Consider the following 18,426-nt stretch of genomic DNA (forward strand, 5'->3'; position numbering starts at 1 on the left):
AGTGCGGTGACCAGGGGGGCTGCTTACTGGACACGGGGTTCCATCTTGGGGTGATTAAAACAACTTAGAACTCTACAAGAGAGGAGAGTTGCAAAACATTGTGAATATACTCCATGCCACTGAATTACATACTTCCACATGGCTCACTTATATGTCAATTTTACCTCAAGATTTTAAAAAATCCACCCATGAAGTTCTCCTTGAATTATCCTAGTCATGGGTGCTATGTGTTTCCTACTGGAATGACTGACCCCCCCTCCACACACTGGCAGACCTGCAATGGTGTGAGTTAGTGCACCTCCTCGATATTTCCTGAAAACCAGTCTTATTCCTCGCAGCTGGAAGTTCCTAATCAACATGGCCACTTAACCATCTACCCTCTGGGCAACCTCAGACAAGTGTCTCAGCTTCTCTGAGTCTTAGTTTCCACATCTTTTAAAATAAAGCTAATAAAACCAACTTCATTAGGTCGGTTTAGGATTACTGTGACAGCTACATAGGAGAAATTATAGAGTGCATTTAGAACACTAGCTGGAGCTCAAAAGGTCACTTCATCCAATCCTTTTAATACCAGTTATGACTCCCTTGGTGGCAATAGTGATATCCACCTGATAGAACTGGTATCAGGCTCACATGGGGAACATGCAGTGTGGCAGGTAAACAGGAAGACTCTGTCACCAGATTGCCATAGTCCAAACTTTAGCTCTGTCTCTTAGCCGCGTGTCCTCCAAAAATTCCTTCTCTGAGATTTACGAAATAGGAATAATTATAAGTAAGGATTAAGCTTCAAGCACCAGCACAGTTCTTGGTGCACAGCAAGAGCACAAATATAGGGCCTGTAACTGGTACAACAGAGAGTTCAAGTTTGTTTGGTCTTCTGCCTCCGTCTTCCTCCCCTCCTACCAACAATCACACTTAGAGTGTTCTGCATACACCAATTGCATAATAAATGCAATCACAGTGTCATGTCTCTAGGCGTGACAAACTATGGCCCTGGTCACAAATGTCATCTGCCAGGAGTTTTGCTTCTCCAAACCATACATCCTTATTCCTCAACCAAGCTACATGTGACAGGGTTTCAACGCCCACTCACTACCTGGGGAGTAGACTGATAGCTGTTCCCCAAAATTGTTTCCTCATCTTCCTGGGCATGCAGCCAGGTGACATTTCCCAGACTCCTTCGCAACTGGGTGTGACCATGTGTCAGACTTCTAGCCCTGAATGAGGGTGGGCTCAAAGGCCCACACTTTTGAGGAGTGTGCCTTCACCAGCTCTGTCTCCCTTTGCCTGTGGATGTAGACAGTGACAAAGTGCTGGGTAGAGTAGGATTACCAACAATGGAAGAGGCCCAGGTCTGAGTGTGACCGCTGGCAGTCACCCATGAATTAGAAATGCCCATTTTAGAATTTCACATGAATAAAAAAGAAACATCTTTAGTGTGTGAGCCATCAAATGTGTGGGGACTACTTGTTACTGCAGCTATTTCCACTGTATTCTAACTAAGACACCATCCTCATCTCCATATGAAATTTCTATTGAGCTGAATTATACAAGGTTTCATGAATTCATCCCCCAAAATCTAAAACTGAATATTACTACATCACAGATCCTGTGCTAGATCCTATGGATTTTGAGTAAAATTATAACAGTATCTGCCCTTAGGAAGCCAAAAAATAGTAAGAGACAGGCATAAACAAAACATCAGAATGTGACGGCTGCCTGGAGAAAGGCCTTCACAGGGCTGAGGGAGGGCACAGCCGATTCTGCTGGGGACCAGTCAGTGGGAATGGCTCCCAGAAGCGGGGTACCCCAGCTCAGGAGAAGGGGGTCCTAAGTAGACCAAGGTCGCAGGCACTGAAGGCAGGGCCCATCCTGAAGCCCAGGGGAGGGTGAGGGAAATGGAGTACCAGCTGCAGGGGAGAGGAGGGCGGGAAGGGGAGAGGAGCATGAGAGGAAGCTGGGGAGGAACAGGGAGCCAGACCTGGGCAGGCACCTGTGATGGTCCAGCAGCATGTAACTGTGCCACATAGAAAACCCAATGAGACCTGAACTAGAACCTTCCAGCCCAGGCCTGCTTCCTAGTTCCTTGATACAAAGGTAGATCTGGAGGAGCTGACACCCCAGCAGGTCTAGCTCCTGCTTGCTGGCCTGTGCTCCTCTTACACAGGTGCTTTCCACTCCTCTGATCTTCTCTGCTGCTACTCCTAAATTCCCTCTAGACTCACTCCACTGACCTTTGAAACAGGCATTTCCCCGGGGATCTCTGTCCCTCCTCCTTCCCCTGCGTCCACAACACTCTCTCCCAGGAGGCAGCCTCTTGCAGGGGATTCACACCAGCACCAAAGCAGGGTTGGCGGCTGACAGTCCTCACAACAAATCCCAAAAGGTGGCCTGGAGCCCAGGAAAGAGCAAGAGGCTTGTAGTCACAGGTGCCAGGTTCGAATCCCAGCTGCTACCTGTTTACCGTGGGACCCTGAGCAAGCCAGTAGACAGGCTAAAGCCCCGTCACTTCATGGCTGCTTTTACTTTCTTCATAAGGAATGATATCAACAGTTGGAAACAACTGTGTCCCTCTGCCAAACTCTCACACCTCACAGATGAGGAAACTGAGGTCCTCAGAGGTTGAGGAAGCAGCTGCAGTCATAGCTGATGGCAAAGTCAGGCCTCCAACCACATCTGTGATGTACACCAGCCGTTGACAGAGCTCGATGGCCCCAACTGGCTCGGGGCAGACTGCTAACATTATTATGCTCTGTATTTACCACATGCTAGAAAAATATTAATTAAATTAAAAATGCAAATAAAAGCATCTTTAGCCTATTATCAGCTTTTAGCTATACAAAGGTAAATACAATGAAAATGTCCAGGGCTAGATAAATTTTTTAAAAATGTGCACTCTCAGAAGAATTGTTCTTAGAAATATAGACTGGTAAACTTTTCTGAGGGCAGTTTAATGGTAAATATCAAACTTAAAAATGTGCCTATCCTTTGACCCACAATTCCACCCCTAAGCATTTGTCCAAAATGAATATTTAGACACGTAAGAAAATGCAGGGGCTGGGGTTATAGCTCAGTGGTACAATCCTCAGCACCACATAAAAATAATTAATAGATAAATAATAAAGTTGTTGTGTCCAACTACAACTACAAAAAATAAATTAAAAAAAGAAAATGCAAAACTTAGAAACAAACTACATGTCCATCAAAAAGGGTGGTTAAACAAATTATGGTATCATCATGGCCATTAAAAATCGCCACACGCATCTATATTTTGTTGCATGGAAAGGGTGCCCCAATGTATTACGAGAAAAAGTAAGATTATTCAAAAGAATGTGTAAGATGATAGCACTGTTTGCAGAAACAATGTATCTCTCCGTTTATCTGCATAGACAGACAAGAGTGGTCTCAGTGGCTGGGTAAATACGATGACCACTGTCAAAGAGTTCCTGTTCTTTTCAGAATTTTATCATAAGCACACATTATACTTACATTTGGAGAAAAAAAGAAACAGTGCAGGAAGTAGATTGCCTAGGCTAGGGGGTGGCTGGTGAAATGGGGGTGACTGCTAATGGGTACGGATGGGGTTTCTTTTTGAGGTGATAAGAATGTTCTAAAACTAACTCTAGTGAGGGCTACACAACTCTGTGGGTACATTAAAGCCATGGAACTCTGCAATTTAAATGGTGAATTATATACTATGTGAATTATATCTTAATAAAGCTGTTACCAAAAATTGAATTTAAAGATTAAGAGAGAGAGAGAGAGAGAGAGAGAGAGAGAGAGAGAGAGAGAGATTGATTGTAGTCAGTGGTGCATGCCTGGAATTCCAGCAATTCAGGAGCCTGAGGTAGGAAGATCGCAAGTTCAAGGCCTGCCTCAGCAACTGAGTGAGGCCCCAAGCAACCTGGTGAGACCCTGTCTCAAAATAAAAAATAAAAAGGACTGGAGATGTGACTTAGTGGTTAAGCCCTCCTGGGTTCAATCCTCAATACCAAAGGGGGAAAAAAAGGAGAGAGACAGACAGACAGAGAGAACACTGTAAAAGGCCCTAAGGTTTTAAAAAAAAATCAATTAGTGGAGCTGGCTGGGAAGTGGGAGAGCTGCTGTGCTCTCATGTGGTTAGCAGCCGTGCATCCTCTGGTTTATGCGGCCAAACAGCCAACCAGAAGTTCTGGAGATGCTGTCCACATCAGTCAGGATCTCCGGCCGTGAGGACCCACCATTCCCAGCCTGTCAGGCCAGCAGCCGAGTGCCCCTCTCTCCTGTCACGGCTCCCCACATGCCTCTGCCATATGGCCGAGCCTAGGAGAGCCCTCCATGCTGCAAGGGCCCTTGAGCAGGGCTGGCTCAGGCCCCATGCCTCTCTGTTTTTGCTCTTCCTTCAAAGCCGAGGGGCCACCCTGTGGTTTTTAACAATTTAATCTTCCCAGTGACATGCTGGGATCAGAACCCATAGTGGCCGGGACCAATGCCCTTTTCAGCAGGTGATGAAAGGGACCAGGTGCATCCATTCCTTCACAAAAGCACTTCCTGCACACCTAGCAGGGGGGAGGCACAGGGCCAGTACAGTGCTTACAGGAGTGGGCAAAGCAAGGTTAGCCTTGTGGAGCTCAGGGGTTGGCAGGGGAAGAGGCAGGCAATGGCACATCAGCAGGACAGGCGTGTTGACAAGGTCCAAATTCTATCTCAGGGGTCAGGAAACAGGCTGAGCATCCACATGGCACACACACTCAGAACAGCTACCATCACGTCAGGCACTGCGATCAGCACTAAAGACATGGGGGAAGACACAATCTGCCCTCCAGGAGCTCAGTCTAGCAGGATTGACGCATAGCATCTCCAGAGCCTACCCGTCACCCAGGGGTGGTCCAGGGACACTGGCCCAGCTTGATGAAGGTTTGGGGGAATTGAAGGAGGAGAAGAAATTCATGAATTCAGTATTCCATCACCCCTGCTGCCTCCAGCGCTTCCACCTTGGCCTTTTGCCTGAAGGACTGGAGCAACCTTCCAAACTACCTTCCTGCTTCCATTCTTTTAACCCTGCACCCATTCTCTACACAGCTGACAGTGGGATCCTGATTTAAAAACAAGTCAGTCAAGATCATAGTACTCCTTTGCTTTTTCATTCAGAGTAAAATCTAAAGTCTTCAAAAACATCTAAGGTCAGATGTGGTGGTGCACACCTATAATACCAGTCTTGGAAGGCTGAGACAGGAGGATTGCAAGCTCAAGGCCAACCTCGGCAACTTAGCAAGGCCCTAAGCAATTTAGCAAGACCCTATCTCAAATAAAAAAAAGTAAAAAGGATTGGGGATGTGGCTCAGTGGTTAAGCATCCCTACGTCCAATCTCTGATACCAAAAAAATTCCCCAAAAGGTAATGTTCTCAACCCCAGGCTATCACCCTCTTCCCTCATCCAGAACTGTCATCACACATTGTACCCCAGCCACACTAGCCTCCTAGAGGTTCCTTTAATGCAACTTTCTATGTGGCTACCCCAGAACACCTGCACTAACAAGACCCTCTGCCTGGGACACATTTTGTCCTCAATTATCTATGTGTTCACTCCCTCAGTTCTGCTGTTTCTGCTCAGGAGAGCTTCCATGAACACCCCATTTGCCAGTGTACACCCCCCAGCCTCAGCATCCTCATCTTCCTTCAGAAGCTTCTTTCATGGTCTCATATGCCAGCCATTTACTAGTTGTTTGAGTCTGTTTCTCACCACCAGAATGAGAAATCCTTGAGGATAGGTACTGTTTTCTGTTATGATCACAATAGTTGCCCATCCCTTGGAATAATACTGGTATGCAACAGAAACTCAAATAAATACCTGTGTGTGGAATAAACACTGAAGTTCTGAGCTGGGAGGAGGTGTGGGTAGGCATCCCTGGGCAGCAGAGAGCAGAGCAGGAGTGGGTTGGGAAGGGGCACTTCAGCTGACCAGGGCAAAGGGAAAGGGCTGCTCTGCTCAGGGGCGACTTTTAAGATGCAGAGGAGTTCTGCTTTTCTTCTTTTTACTCGCTTTTCTGTGACATTTTCAGTAACTGGAAGGCAACAGGGACTTTAGAGTTCCCTCTCCGATGAGTTATTGAGGCCTCTGGAAGCCCTAGCTTCTCCCCGTCCTCCAGGGACCCAGGCCCTCTTCATACTGACAATGCATTATTCCCCTCAAGTGCCGCCTGTCCAGTTCCAACACTTTCTGCCCCTGATAACGAGGCTTCGCAAGCACTGATAAGCACCTGTCTAGAGCCCAGTGTCTGGACAGGGCAAAGTGGACAACAGCCACTTCTACTCAGGGCCTCTCTGGTGCCTCTCATACTCATCCTGTGAGATCTCATTTCAAGCTCCAGTGGATATGAGCAGCACGGGTGACTGGAAGTGAGCCCCAGAGAAAGGAAGCTGCCCAAAGACACCCTGAAGAGAGACCCAGATTCCCCCCTGGACCGCAGCATGGCCAGGCTCGCCTTCTTTCTACCACACCACGTTGTCCTGAGACACAAAGGACTCACATTGTCACTTTCCCATCCTTTAGAAGGCTCACAGAGCAGGTCAAAAGCCACTTCACCTTTTGAGCCATGTTCCCTTCAGTGTCCATCTCACCCTCCAGACTGGGAGCCTTGACATCCAACATCCCGCTCCTAGAACACAGCCAAGGAAGTCCTCAATAAATGCCCTGGACATGTGTCAAGACGACAGAACTGGAAGGTCTGTTCACACCAGTACTGGCTGAATGGCGCCCCAGGCCTGGCTACAGTCAGACATATATACATGGGATTATCTTCTTGGCCAGAGTTTAGACGAGAGGCCAAGTCATTATCATCACAATCATCATCGTCATTGCTGCAATATGAGTTTCCTAGGTCCACCGTCACAGCATCCATAATCGGGTGGCTGAAAACAACAGAGACATATTCCCTCAAATTCTAGAGCCTAGAATTCCAAAACCAAAACGTTAGCAGGGGCAAGCTCTCTGATGCTTTGTGGGGACACTCCCTGCTTGCCTCTTCCTGGTTTGTGGATGCCAGCAATCCAGACTTCAGATGCGTCACTCCACCCACATGGCCATCTTCTCAAGTGCACCAACTTCCCCTTTTATCAGGACACCACTGACCCCATGTTCATTTTATTTCTGTTGGAGAAATTTTATTTTTAAATAAGGACACAATCTGACACAATTTGAGGAATGGGGCCTTCAAGATGTATTTTGGAGAAGACATGACTCAACCTCTAAGGAATCACCATCCCCAGGACAGCTAACGTTTCCACTGCCCGACTGCGTGTGCCAGGAGCCATACTATGGCTCTCTGGGAATCAACTCATCCAGCTCTCACCACAGCCCTAAAAGCAAAAGTCTTAATTCTCTCCATCTGATGGGTAACAAAACTGAGGCTCAGAGAGTCCTGTAACTTGCCCAAGGTCAGTTAATACCAAATAAAAGGCCAAGTGGACTCACACAAGTCCAGGAGCCAAACTCCTGGCCAATCACCTACACTACCAAAGTGTTGCTCCTGAAGACGTGATCATTTTGCAGACTCAAATCCTGGGTCTACACAATTACCATCTGCAGACACTCCACACGGTTTCCTTCTTCAAACTGCAAGTTTAAAATACCATTGCTGAATCAACTTACCCCAACCAACTCTCAACTTGTTCCAGGATGGGAAAACCCCACCCATTCGTGTTATGCCATTAAGACTCTTTCAGAAAAATGAATTTTAAAGAGTAACGCGTGTCTACTTTACTGATTCATAAGGCCCTGCTCATGCAAACTCCTGAATTCATGATCCTCTATAAACACTGCCCGCACAGCCTGCACCCTGCTTCGAATGATACAACCCAGAACCCAGGCAACCTGCCCAGTAGGTGGCTCCGGATTGCCCAGGAAGTTGCAGGATGGCCAGTGGGAAGAGCGCTGGGCTTGGAGTCAGGAAGCCCGGGAGCCGAGTCTTGTCTTTTCTTTCCTCCTCCACGTGAACTAACCTCAGGGCCAGGGCCCAACTCCTCCTTGTCCTTATGGACAATTTGAAAGAGTTTTTCAAATGTAGCAAAAATCAGATTTTCCAACCCTAAGCTAAAGAGGAATAAAGGAATAATTCATCAAAGATGAATTAAGCATCTTAACCAGAGGGTCAACACTTGGCTAAGTGGATATTAAGGACTCACCATGATGAATAAGCCTGTAGAGGAGAAAGAAACCGTGTGAGAGAGAGGGGAGGGAGGGAGGGAGGCAGAAATAGGTACTTTGACCATCTCTCCGCAAGGTGGTCCATGCCCATTTCACAGCCTGAGAACAGAGCTCAGCAGTTAGGTGACTTGTCTGAGGGAGTAAGTAGAGGGCCAGGGCTGACCTCGGGGGAGTGACTGGGAAGGCCAGGGGCTTTTCTCCTCACCTGCCCACCCTGGGCATGGAGAAGGAGATGGAAGCTTGTTCAGCTGGAAGGTGAGCCCACCTGAAGTTTTAAGAAGCTTCTTCTAACCATGGCTTAGAAGATGGACTGAGGGGAGGGCAGAGAGTTGGGAGGGCTAGACCATCTGGGGAGTGGGCAGAAGAGGCTGAGCTAGAGAGGCTGGGGTAGAGTTCCTCACACTGGTTTGGTTTAGAGAAAAGAGCAACCAAAGAAAGGTGATGACTGACAGGCATGAAGAAAGTTCTCTCTTCCGGAGGCTCAGATCTAAGACAGAAGGACACCAGGAAAACCCTGTCCACTTCCTGTTTCCCATATATAGGAAAACCAAAGAGCTGCAGTTGTGGGAGGGGAAGACAAGAAAGAAGAAGACACAAACTTGGTTCTTCCTCATCCCACTTCCACTGAGGCAGGAACAGCAATCTAGGGGAAGGCAGAGACTGGTAGGGCCAGGGGGCCTAGAAGGCCACAGTCTGGTGAGACACAGACCTCAGGCAGCCTTAATTACAAGCCAAAAAGCCTGGTGTCCTGGCTCTCCCTCCTCATGCCATCATCCATCAATCTCCAGACCAGCAATCCTGATTTCCCTCTCTACCTTCCCTCCTCGACTCCCCTCCACAGAGTATTAGTCAGATCTTGTCACTAGAACAAAATACCTGACATAGGCTACTTATGAAGAAAAAGAGGTTCGTTAAGCTCACAGTTTTGGAGGTTCATGGGCATGGAGCCTGCATCAGCTCAGTTCTGGTGAGGGCCTCATGGCAGATGGTAGCCAGCAATATTGGGAGGGCATACCAGAGCAAGCAGGCACATCTTGTGTCAGGAAGCAGCAAGAACTGGGTGGGACAGGCTTTTGCTCCCTTTATAACAACCCTTTTGGGAGAACTTAAGAGATTCCGGAACTGCCTTCCTGCAGCACACCCCCAAGGGACTAAACAAAAATCTCAACAGCCCCCGCTCTTTATGGTTCCACCACTATCCAATAGTGTCACCGTGGGGACCAATCTCCAGAACATGAGTCTTGAGGGGACAAATGACACTACTTCCAAACCAGAGCAGAGTGCAATCTGCAAATACCCCACACCTCCACCCCGCTGCTGCTCTATTTTAGGTCTGAGGAAGTAACTGTCCAAGGAGAGGAAACTTGCTTAAGGCTATTACGGGAAGGTCTATAAAGGACCTGCTGTTTGCTTTTCTAGATCAGGAGCTCTGTGATAGTGATGGACAGGAAATCACAGAGAGACTGTATTCCAGAGAAACCCCCAGTGCTGTTTTATTTCAGCCAGGAGTTTGAGCTTTCTCCTTGAATAAACCTTTTCCTAGATCCCAGCAAATAAGCAGCACATTCCTACCACAAGGATTTCATGAGAGCTCTTCTCAATCTTGGGCACCCTTCCCCACTGCTGCCTACAGAACTCCTGCCCTGGGTGCCCCAACATTGTCTCACCACACGACTGGGACGACTCCCCATTCCCTGAACACCCAGGGCTGCTCCCCTGTGGAGCGGGCGGGCTGACATCCATCCAACAGTTCCAGTTATCCAACGGTTACCTTTCTCTTCTGCTCAACTGCAAGGTATTCAAGTGCACGGATTTTGATTTTTTCATCTCCCAATCCTAAGTGCTTGGCACACAGCAAGACATGCAGGAAGTTTGTGCAGTGAAAACTCTTTAAACTGAATTAGCTCTTCCGTGCTTCTTCTCCCTATTGATCACACAAATGGGAGCGCTGATCTCATTTGGAGCACACTGACTTTTATTTGATACCAATTACATGCCAGGCCCTTGCTAAGCTGCTTTTCTAATATATTATTTTATTTGACACCTTTAAAGAAAAGTGAGATGTTTTCACTATTTACAGAAGAGCAAATTGGAGCTCAGGGTGGTTAAGAGAAAAGCTCATGACAGAGACTACCAAAGCCACCCAAGGAATTAGGGCATGAAATTCACATTCAAGTCTTCAGAGCCGATACTGCATCATGGTCGAGAGTGTGGGTACGGAATTCAGACCACCTTGCTTAAAATCTTGTCACTTAGTAGCCATCTTGGTTTCCTGGCATTTCAAACAGGGCTAAACACCACACCCATTTGATGGGTTTTGGTGGGCACTGGATGAGTTCACAGAGGGAAACTGCTCAGGGCGGTGCCTGACACGTATGGATGCACAGTAGATATTAGCTGTCATTATTGACCGCAAGGCCCGCCGTTTTCCCATGGTGTTTTGATGAATGTTTTCCATCCACCAAATCTCCTTTGGCAAGAAAGAGTAAGCTGACCAAAGGACAGTCCACCAGAGAGAGCATGAGAACTGCTGTCTAGAGGAGCAGCTCAGGGAACAGCAGGTCAAAGATCATGAAGACTATGACTGCATAATTCCCCATGCAACAGCTCTCAGCAGCAGCTCAGCCCTCATTGGTGTGATGCTGGAGCAATTCACAGGGGAAAGAACATCACAGGAGCCAGAAGCCAACTCAGCTCCCCAGTGCCCAGCTACTGGCCCATACACCAGAGAACGGCCCCTTTGCTAGAGAACTCCAAACGCTTGCAGCTATTCCCTGAAAACCCAGGCCCTGCAGAGGGAATCTCCAAAGCAAAATGCTCACCTGAAGATATCTCATCCCAGTGGCCTTGCAGACAAGAAAGACCCATTTTTCTCTGAGGGTCCCGTGTTCCACACCCTCATGGCAACCTGGCTGGGAGGGTGAGTTGGGACAGAACTATCATCCCCTTTGGGCAGATGAGGAAATGAGGTGCAAAGAGGATGCAGGGCTGCAACTCAAGGTCACATAACTAGTCACTATCGTCCCTAGGCTGGAACTTAGAACTTCTGAGTCTCAACTCAGTGCCATTTTTCATTACCTTATTATGTCCTTTGTATCACCATCTGTCTTCTTGGACTACATAAATTTCCTTCCCTCCCTCCGTCAGAAACATTTCTTGCCTCTCTCCTGGCACAACGCTAGACACGGGGCTTCAGAGATGAACAGGCTCACCCTGGCCCCTTGTAGCTGAAGCAGCCTCCTCTAGCAGCGGGCACAAGCACGCTCAGGAAGCTCTTCTGCCTGAGTCCCATCTTCTTATTGCCAGTGTTCTCATATATATCCTGGTTCTCTTCCCAAAATGGCAATGCTTACATTTTTATGAATGTTCTTTCTCTTCCTGTCTCTAAAAGAAGGCTGAATGGATTAAGCTGTCTGGCTCCAACTTGGTGCCTCCTGGAAGGAAAGGGAAATTCAGACCTCTTTACAAAGCCAGGACCCACAGGGGTCAAAATCTTCTCTGAAAAGAGACCCAAACTGTTCCGTCAGTCCAGAGAAATGGCAAGAAAGCTGGGCTCTGCCTTGGGGTTTGAGAGCAGAAAAAAGGCTCAGAGTTAATAGTGAAACCCCAAGGTGTGGGTGTGGAGCCCCTCAAACTGTGAGGACCCAGGAAACCCTCAGGGGCTCTGCTGAAGCACAAAACTGCTCAGCGAAGACCACTCTGCTTCCCTGGGTAGGTAGGACTCTCATGGGCACAGAGCACCATGAAAGCCCCGAACCACAGAAGACACCACGAATGGGAGGTGTGAGCCCCCCTAGAATGAACAACAGGACAATCTGGAAGTGAACGTCAGTATGTTTAAAACAAAGACAAAAGTCTGGAACAGAAACCAAGAAAGATCACCCAAGGACTAAAGGCTGGGCTGATCTGAAAGAGAACCAAACAGAATTTCTAGAAGTAGAATGGACAGGCATTAAAACTTAAAACTCAACAAAGGAAAACCCAACAACCTGGCCAAGCAACCTACACCCGACTCAGCCCCTGCTCAGTGCCTGCCCTTTGCCAGGCACTGTTCCGGGCACAGGGGCATGAAGGAATAATCTAGAGTCTCAGCCCCCATCCCGTCGCACCCTTCAAGGTATCCATCTCACAGGAGAGGCCACCAATGAGCAAACATGTTTCCCTGCAAGATCAGAATCACAACGGTACCAAGTAACATTATCCTCGTGTAGGATCTCAGGTGAGATGACATGGATGGTGCAGAGGAAAAGAAAAGGCGGGGTCAGCAGTGGAGCCCAGAATCTTCTGGTTCCCTGAAGCCTTCCCGTTTCCATGTAGTTCAGGGAACTCAGGGGAGAAGAAGTATCAAGGACTGGTTGAGTCCTCTGAGTACATTTCTACTCCTAAGGAGAATTAAAACTACAAGGAAATATCCACGGCATTGTCACATGCCAGTGGTTTTATGAAGACAGGATCCCTGACCAAAAAGTCACCATCAGCTTCGAAGAGGGAAGCAAGAGTATCCCCCAGAACCCCAGGAAGGCGTGTCCTGGTACCCTCCTTCCTGTTCTGCCCACGGCCCATCCCTGCAGCCTGCTTCTACGGAACTCCCTCCCGCCACAGCTTGGGGAAGTCCTGACAGGCACTCTTCCTTATCCCAAACCAGACTCCAGCTGGGTCCTGCAGCACAAGCGCGCTGGCTGCTCCTCTGTTTTTCTAACTCCATGCACCTTTGCGCTTCCTGAGTTAGGGTGGTGGAGGAAGAGGAAACGCCAGAAATACTACAAGAGGGGCTTGGTTGGTGGCATTTCCAGGGGACGGGAGCTGGAGGGACTGGCAGGGGAACCCCAGGCAGTAAAGAACCTTGTCTCTCTGCAAGCCAGTGTGTTGGAGGCCACCAGAGCCAATGTGGCTCTTCAAAGCGCTTAAAGTCTCCGGAAACTATTTCCTAGGAGCATCAGGAAGCCCATTTTCTCTAAATAACTGAGACTTCGGAAATCTGGTCTTAATTACCCCTCTGCAGCAACGTGGCTATACAAAGCACCATAGCTGCTCCCTCACCCTCAGAGTACAGGACCGCCCTACCAAGCGCCACCAGCAGGCCAGGCTCTCAGTTATTCTCCCCCCGCCCCCCCCCCCACCCCGAAGGTCTTAGACAGATCTGTCTCATGGAACTACACACTCACTCATCTCTCTTGTGGCCAGTAGCCTGTTTGGGAACAGGGCTGGCTTAGGTGAGGACAACCTAACCATGGTTTTGGAACCAAGAGTTTAGCTATACAAAAGGCACAACTGTTGGGCTTCACACTGTGCCAGGAAATGAACCACCAGCAGACTTTAAATGAGGGACCACCCCCCTACCCTCCCCATCCCTCCTGGGAGAGGATGTGAGAGCAGGTGAGCTGGTAGAAGATTTGCATCCCTGATAAATTCAATTCACCCTTCAGCCAGAATGAGACAAGTCAGTGTCCCTAGTGAAAGTAAACACCTGGGCCTGCTCCTGAAGAACGCCCAGGGCAGTGAATCCTCAACTCCAACTCCCCGTGGAAAGCCTGGCACAGAGAGCTCTGGCAGAACCCACTGGGTCAGGAGCCTCTCCCTAGAGGCCCTATAGCACCCTCCTTTACCAGCCCCCAAGATGTAACATCTGAATCCCCAAGACCTGTGAACATGTTCCATTACCTGGCAAAGGGGCACTAAGATGGCAGATGGAAAGTTTGCTAATCAGTTAACCTTAAAATGAGTGAGCTGCCTAGTTTACACAGGTGGTCCAATGCCATCACTTAGAGCGTCCGTAAAGGCAAGGGGAGAATCAAGAGACAGCAGCATGAGAAGGACTGAGAGCAAGAGTGCTGGCTTTGGGAACAAGCCAAAGCATGTACAAGGCCCGAGAAGCTGGAAGAGACTGGGAACAGGTTCTCCCTGGGCTTACAGAAGGAGCTGCCCTGTCAACACCTTGGTTTTAGACCAGTGAGGACTATTTCAGACTTTTCAGACTATAAGATAGTACATCTTACATGGCCTCTGTATTTGGCGGGGGTAGGAGGTCTTCCCGCAGTGATCTGGCACCACCTCCAACTTACCATGTGCCTTTCTCATGGCTCCCTTACACTAGGGTCCCATGAGTTCCCTTACTACCTGGAGCACCTGGAGCTCTTCCAGGCAAAGAAGACTTTGCACGTTCTGATCCCTCTGCCTGGAGTGCCTCCCCTCCCAGCAGCCTCTCTACCCCTAGTTCCTGCTCCACTTTCCAACTGCAGACCAGGTTTTTTTTTTCCCCTGGCAAACTTAGAACCTACATTGTATCCCTATCCTCCACTTTGGTGTTCAGTCTGTGGCTTTAATAATAAATATCAGCACAACCTTTAATTTCTTGGAAGTTATCTATTTTTTCCCAATTCTTTATCTCCTCCAATGGAATGCAAGGATGGGTGGGGCCAGATCTACCTTGTTCATCACTGTATCATCAGGACTTCACCCAAGGTGTAGCAGGAAGCAGGTGCTCCACACAGGGTAGCTGAATTGATTAAATGAAAAAGTGTGCGGCTGACATGGAAAGATGAAGCTGGAAATAGGCAGCCTTGAAAACAGGGTCCTTATTCATCTTTGCACAACTGGCATCTAGTACAGTGGAGCCACTTAGCAAATGTTTATGGGGTGCATGAAAGAATGATTCAATTCCAGACAAATCTGAGAAGCACTGTCCTTTCTGGGCAAGGCTCCCAAAGGGCTTTCCTCTCCTCCTCGGGACTCCTTAGAGGTGAGAAGCGCAGGATACAAAGCAAGTGCTCCATAAGTGCTGTCACTGTCCCCACTGCTTATGTGGACATTATTTGTGCACCCCCTAGAAAAGATCTCTGGAGCTTATGCCAGATACAGCAATGGAGAGACAAGTGAGAAGAAATGGAGAGAAAAGTGAGATGGACACAGGAGGGTCCCGTCAAACCCAGCTGAAAACTGGGGAGGGGAAGTGCAGGAACAACAGTGTTCCAGGTAACCTGGATTCCCTTCTTTCCAGGAGACTGCGCCACCTGGGTGCATGTGGAGCAGCCAGCTGGGAGGTGTGTCTCCATGAGGGAGGGCTCCATTTGAATGCACACATTCATCTTTGGGCCTGCAAGGCTCACACTAATTTTGAAAATCTGGCTCACTGTGGCTGGTGAGGACTGGGGAGGTGTAGAGAATTTCAATTTCCTTCACCAAATGGCAAGCTTTCGAAAAAGTCCTTTCTTTCCGACATTATCACATACTAAAAATGAAAAACCAGCCATTCAGAGCTCTCATAAGGAGAAATAGGTGGGCTGGTTAGCCCACAAGAAACAAGGGGGCTGAAAATCAAGTCAACTGATCATCACATGGTACATAATGTGCTAAGACACTGCCCTTTTTTGGATTTGAGGGGTTTCTATTTTTCACAAAGAATGGGTTGGTGAAAAGTAATTCCCTACATAAAAAGCCACCCATTTCAGATTTCAAATCCATTTGGTAGCTTAACAGTAAGGTTAAGTAATGTTTTTAACTCCCCATCTCAAAATATGTAGTTTGAGATGACTGCCTATCTCAAAAATAGCAGCAATAAGACAGAACAGAGAAGTCACTCAAGTGGAGAAGGCTATAATGCAAGAAGACAAGTTCGCAGGTCTGTTTCATGGCTGGCAGACCTTAATCTGACATTGTCACAGGAGCAGTGGCCTGAGAGTTGAAAGACTTGTAAACTATTCCTGGCCATAAGAACCGTGGGGCAAGTCAGGTTTCCTATCTGGACCTCATCCAGGTAACAAAAAGGAGTGAGAACAGTTATTCTCTAAGGTTTTTTTCTTTCTAAAGTGTTGGTTGAGTGACCAAAAGATCTTCATCTTCTTAGTAGCTCTCTAACTGCAAAACAGAAAAAATCTTGGACTGAAGGTTTCAACAGAGGTAAGACTAGCCTAAAAACTGAATTCTGTGGTTCACAGTCCCAAAGCATTACTCAGCAATCCATGCCCCGCTGTCATCCCTGAATCAATTAGGCCAAGACAACCTGACCGAATAGATGGAGAAACAAATGGGCGAAAGTTCTTGGTCTTTCTGATTTGTACAGGTAAGGCTGAGGTCAAGGTTGGCTAGTCATCTCCCTGCACTAGTGGAAAAATAAATTGTTAAAGGAAACAGCTTTAGGAATGCCCAAGATGAACTCTTGGGATGAATTAAATCGCAGAAAACCGGACACCGGCGAGTTTCTTTTTTCTTTTAAACTTCTTGTCGCTCTCAGAAAACGCAGCAGGTCCCAACATGATACAAGCGGAAAACACAAGCCACTTTCCTGGTCTTCCCGTGAGCCAACACCGAGCCCCTGGTGGCAAATTTGCCCCCTTACTTGTCTCTTTTGCTTTAAGCAAGTGGCCTGGGGCCTGCCTGGCAGCGCCATATCCAGGCAGGGCCGGGGGCCGCGGGCGGCGGGGAACTTTCCTCAGCCACGCCAGACAGACAATGCCGCGGCCGGCGCCCGCGCCTCGGCGCTAGGAGAGGGCCCCGCCGGCGCTGTCCCGGCCTCCAGCGGGAAGGGGGCCGCTGCGCCACCAGGGCGGCCCCCGCCCCCACTCGGCGCCTCCGCAGAGCAGGGGCCGCCAGGCGCGCGCTGCCCGGCCGCGCTCGGAGCTGGGGCGCGGAGCCCCCTGGGCGGCCTCGCCCGGCCCGGCAGAGCCCCGCGCGCCCCGCACGCTCCCCAGACCTGGGGCCGGCGTCCTGCCCGCGGAGAGGGGCACCCCACCGGGAAAGGCACTGGGAGCCCGCCCGGGGCCCCGTCCCGCACCTCTCCGCGTGGAGGGCCGGGCGGGGGGCGCCAGCCCCGGAGGACGACCCCGCCCGGCCCGGCGCCTCGCAACTCACCGGGACCGGGCGGGCCGCTGGGCATTATTCCATCGCGGGCTCGGCGCCGGCTCCCGGTGGCGGCGCAGACGCCCGCGCCCCGGCACCCCTGGGCCCCGCGGCGGCGGCTCTCGGGTCGGAAACCGGACTGCGTCCAGGAACCGCCGGATGGCTGGAGGCGCGGGCCGGTGCCCGAGCGCAGAGTGCCGGCCCGCGGCGGCGGCGGCGAGGCCAGGCGAGGCGCGGGAGCCGAGCGCGGCGCAGGAAGGGGCGGGCGACCATGTGCCGGGGGGAGGAGGCCGGCGACGCGAGCTGCTCGCACGAACCCGCTCGGCGCGGAGGGCGCGGGTTTCAGGAAATCCAAACACTTCGACAGGAAATCGGAATCCTGACTAAGCATTCCCGGCCCGGCCGCCGCTCAGCGCCGGGGGCTCCTGCCGCGCTTAACCCTTGGCCGGCCGGCACACTGGCGGGGGCGCGGCGCGCTGGACACCCGCGGGCACAGGCCGGTCTCGGACTTCAGCTGGGGCCTGGCGTCCTGGTCGTGGGCCCACACCCCCGCCGGCTGCCTCCTCCTCCAGACAGAAAACCTTGGCCTTGAGGGCGGGCTAAGGCCGGGCCACCGGGAAAGGACCTCGACCCCTCTTCTGTCCTGCAGAGGATGGACCTGCAGGCTCTGGCCGTTTCCTCTATTTTCATTAAAAGAAGTAGCATCACCTCGCTCACAGGTTTCACTGCTTCCTCTTTGCTCAGTTCCTCACTTTTGCCCAGGACTGGGAGGCAGGATCTTTGGGGCCAGAATGGTGCCCTAATATCATGGATAGTATAGGGTGGACTTTGATCTCCGACCTGGGTTGGAATATGGCCTTTGCCTTTTTCTACCAATGAGACCTCTCGAGTAAATCACTTAACTTCAGTTTCCTGAGCTTTGGTTTCCTCAAATCTGAAATGGGTATTAGTTAATACTGTCTTTATAGGTTTGATTTGGAAGCCAAATCAGTGCCTGGCACATTGGAAATGAACAAATAAATGGTAGCCATGTTTTTCTTTCTTAATACCATTAAGAAATATCAGAGAAAGGAGGATTTTAGCTTGTGGGGTGTGCATTGTGCATACCTGTGCCTAATTATAAAGCCAGGGACCATAGTCTTTCCTTAGAGCACCATATCCCTGCTACTCACTGAGTGATCATTTTTCTTTGCAGCGTTTTAAAACATGCTTTCCGCAGAGGAAAAAGTTAGTGGCTGCAGCAGACCCCTTTCTGGTGAAATCTGAAACTCTGCAAACCTCACTGAATTTGGGATTTTGTTCTTAACCTAAGGGTCAGGACCTTGAGGAAGGGGTGTTAATAAGCCTTGAGGTGCTTCACAAAGTTTGGAAAAACCAAAGTCAATCCCAGCCTGGGTAGCTATCGG

General features: G+C 49.6%; 1 protein-coding gene across 1 annotated transcript in view; it reads right to left on the minus strand.

The window, feature by feature from the left end:
* ASAP1 (ArfGAP with SH3 domain, ankyrin repeat and PH domain 1) overlaps nt 1-17,683 on the minus strand; it is a 331,734-nt gene extending 314,051 nt beyond the window's left edge. The window contains exon 1 of the mRNA XM_081266600.1: nt 17,033-17,683. The gene's annotated coding sequence lies outside the window, so the exon portion shown is untranslated. The remainder of the gene's footprint in view (nt 1-17,032) is intronic.
* Nucleotides 17,684-18,426: the final 743 nt, after the last annotated feature.

The sequence above is a fragment of the Spermophilus citellus genome (assembly GCF_964194105.1).
Source record: "Spermophilus citellus genome assembly, chromosome: 14".
NCBI classification, from domain to species: Eukaryota; Metazoa; Chordata; class Mammalia; order Rodentia; family Sciuridae; genus Spermophilus; species Spermophilus citellus.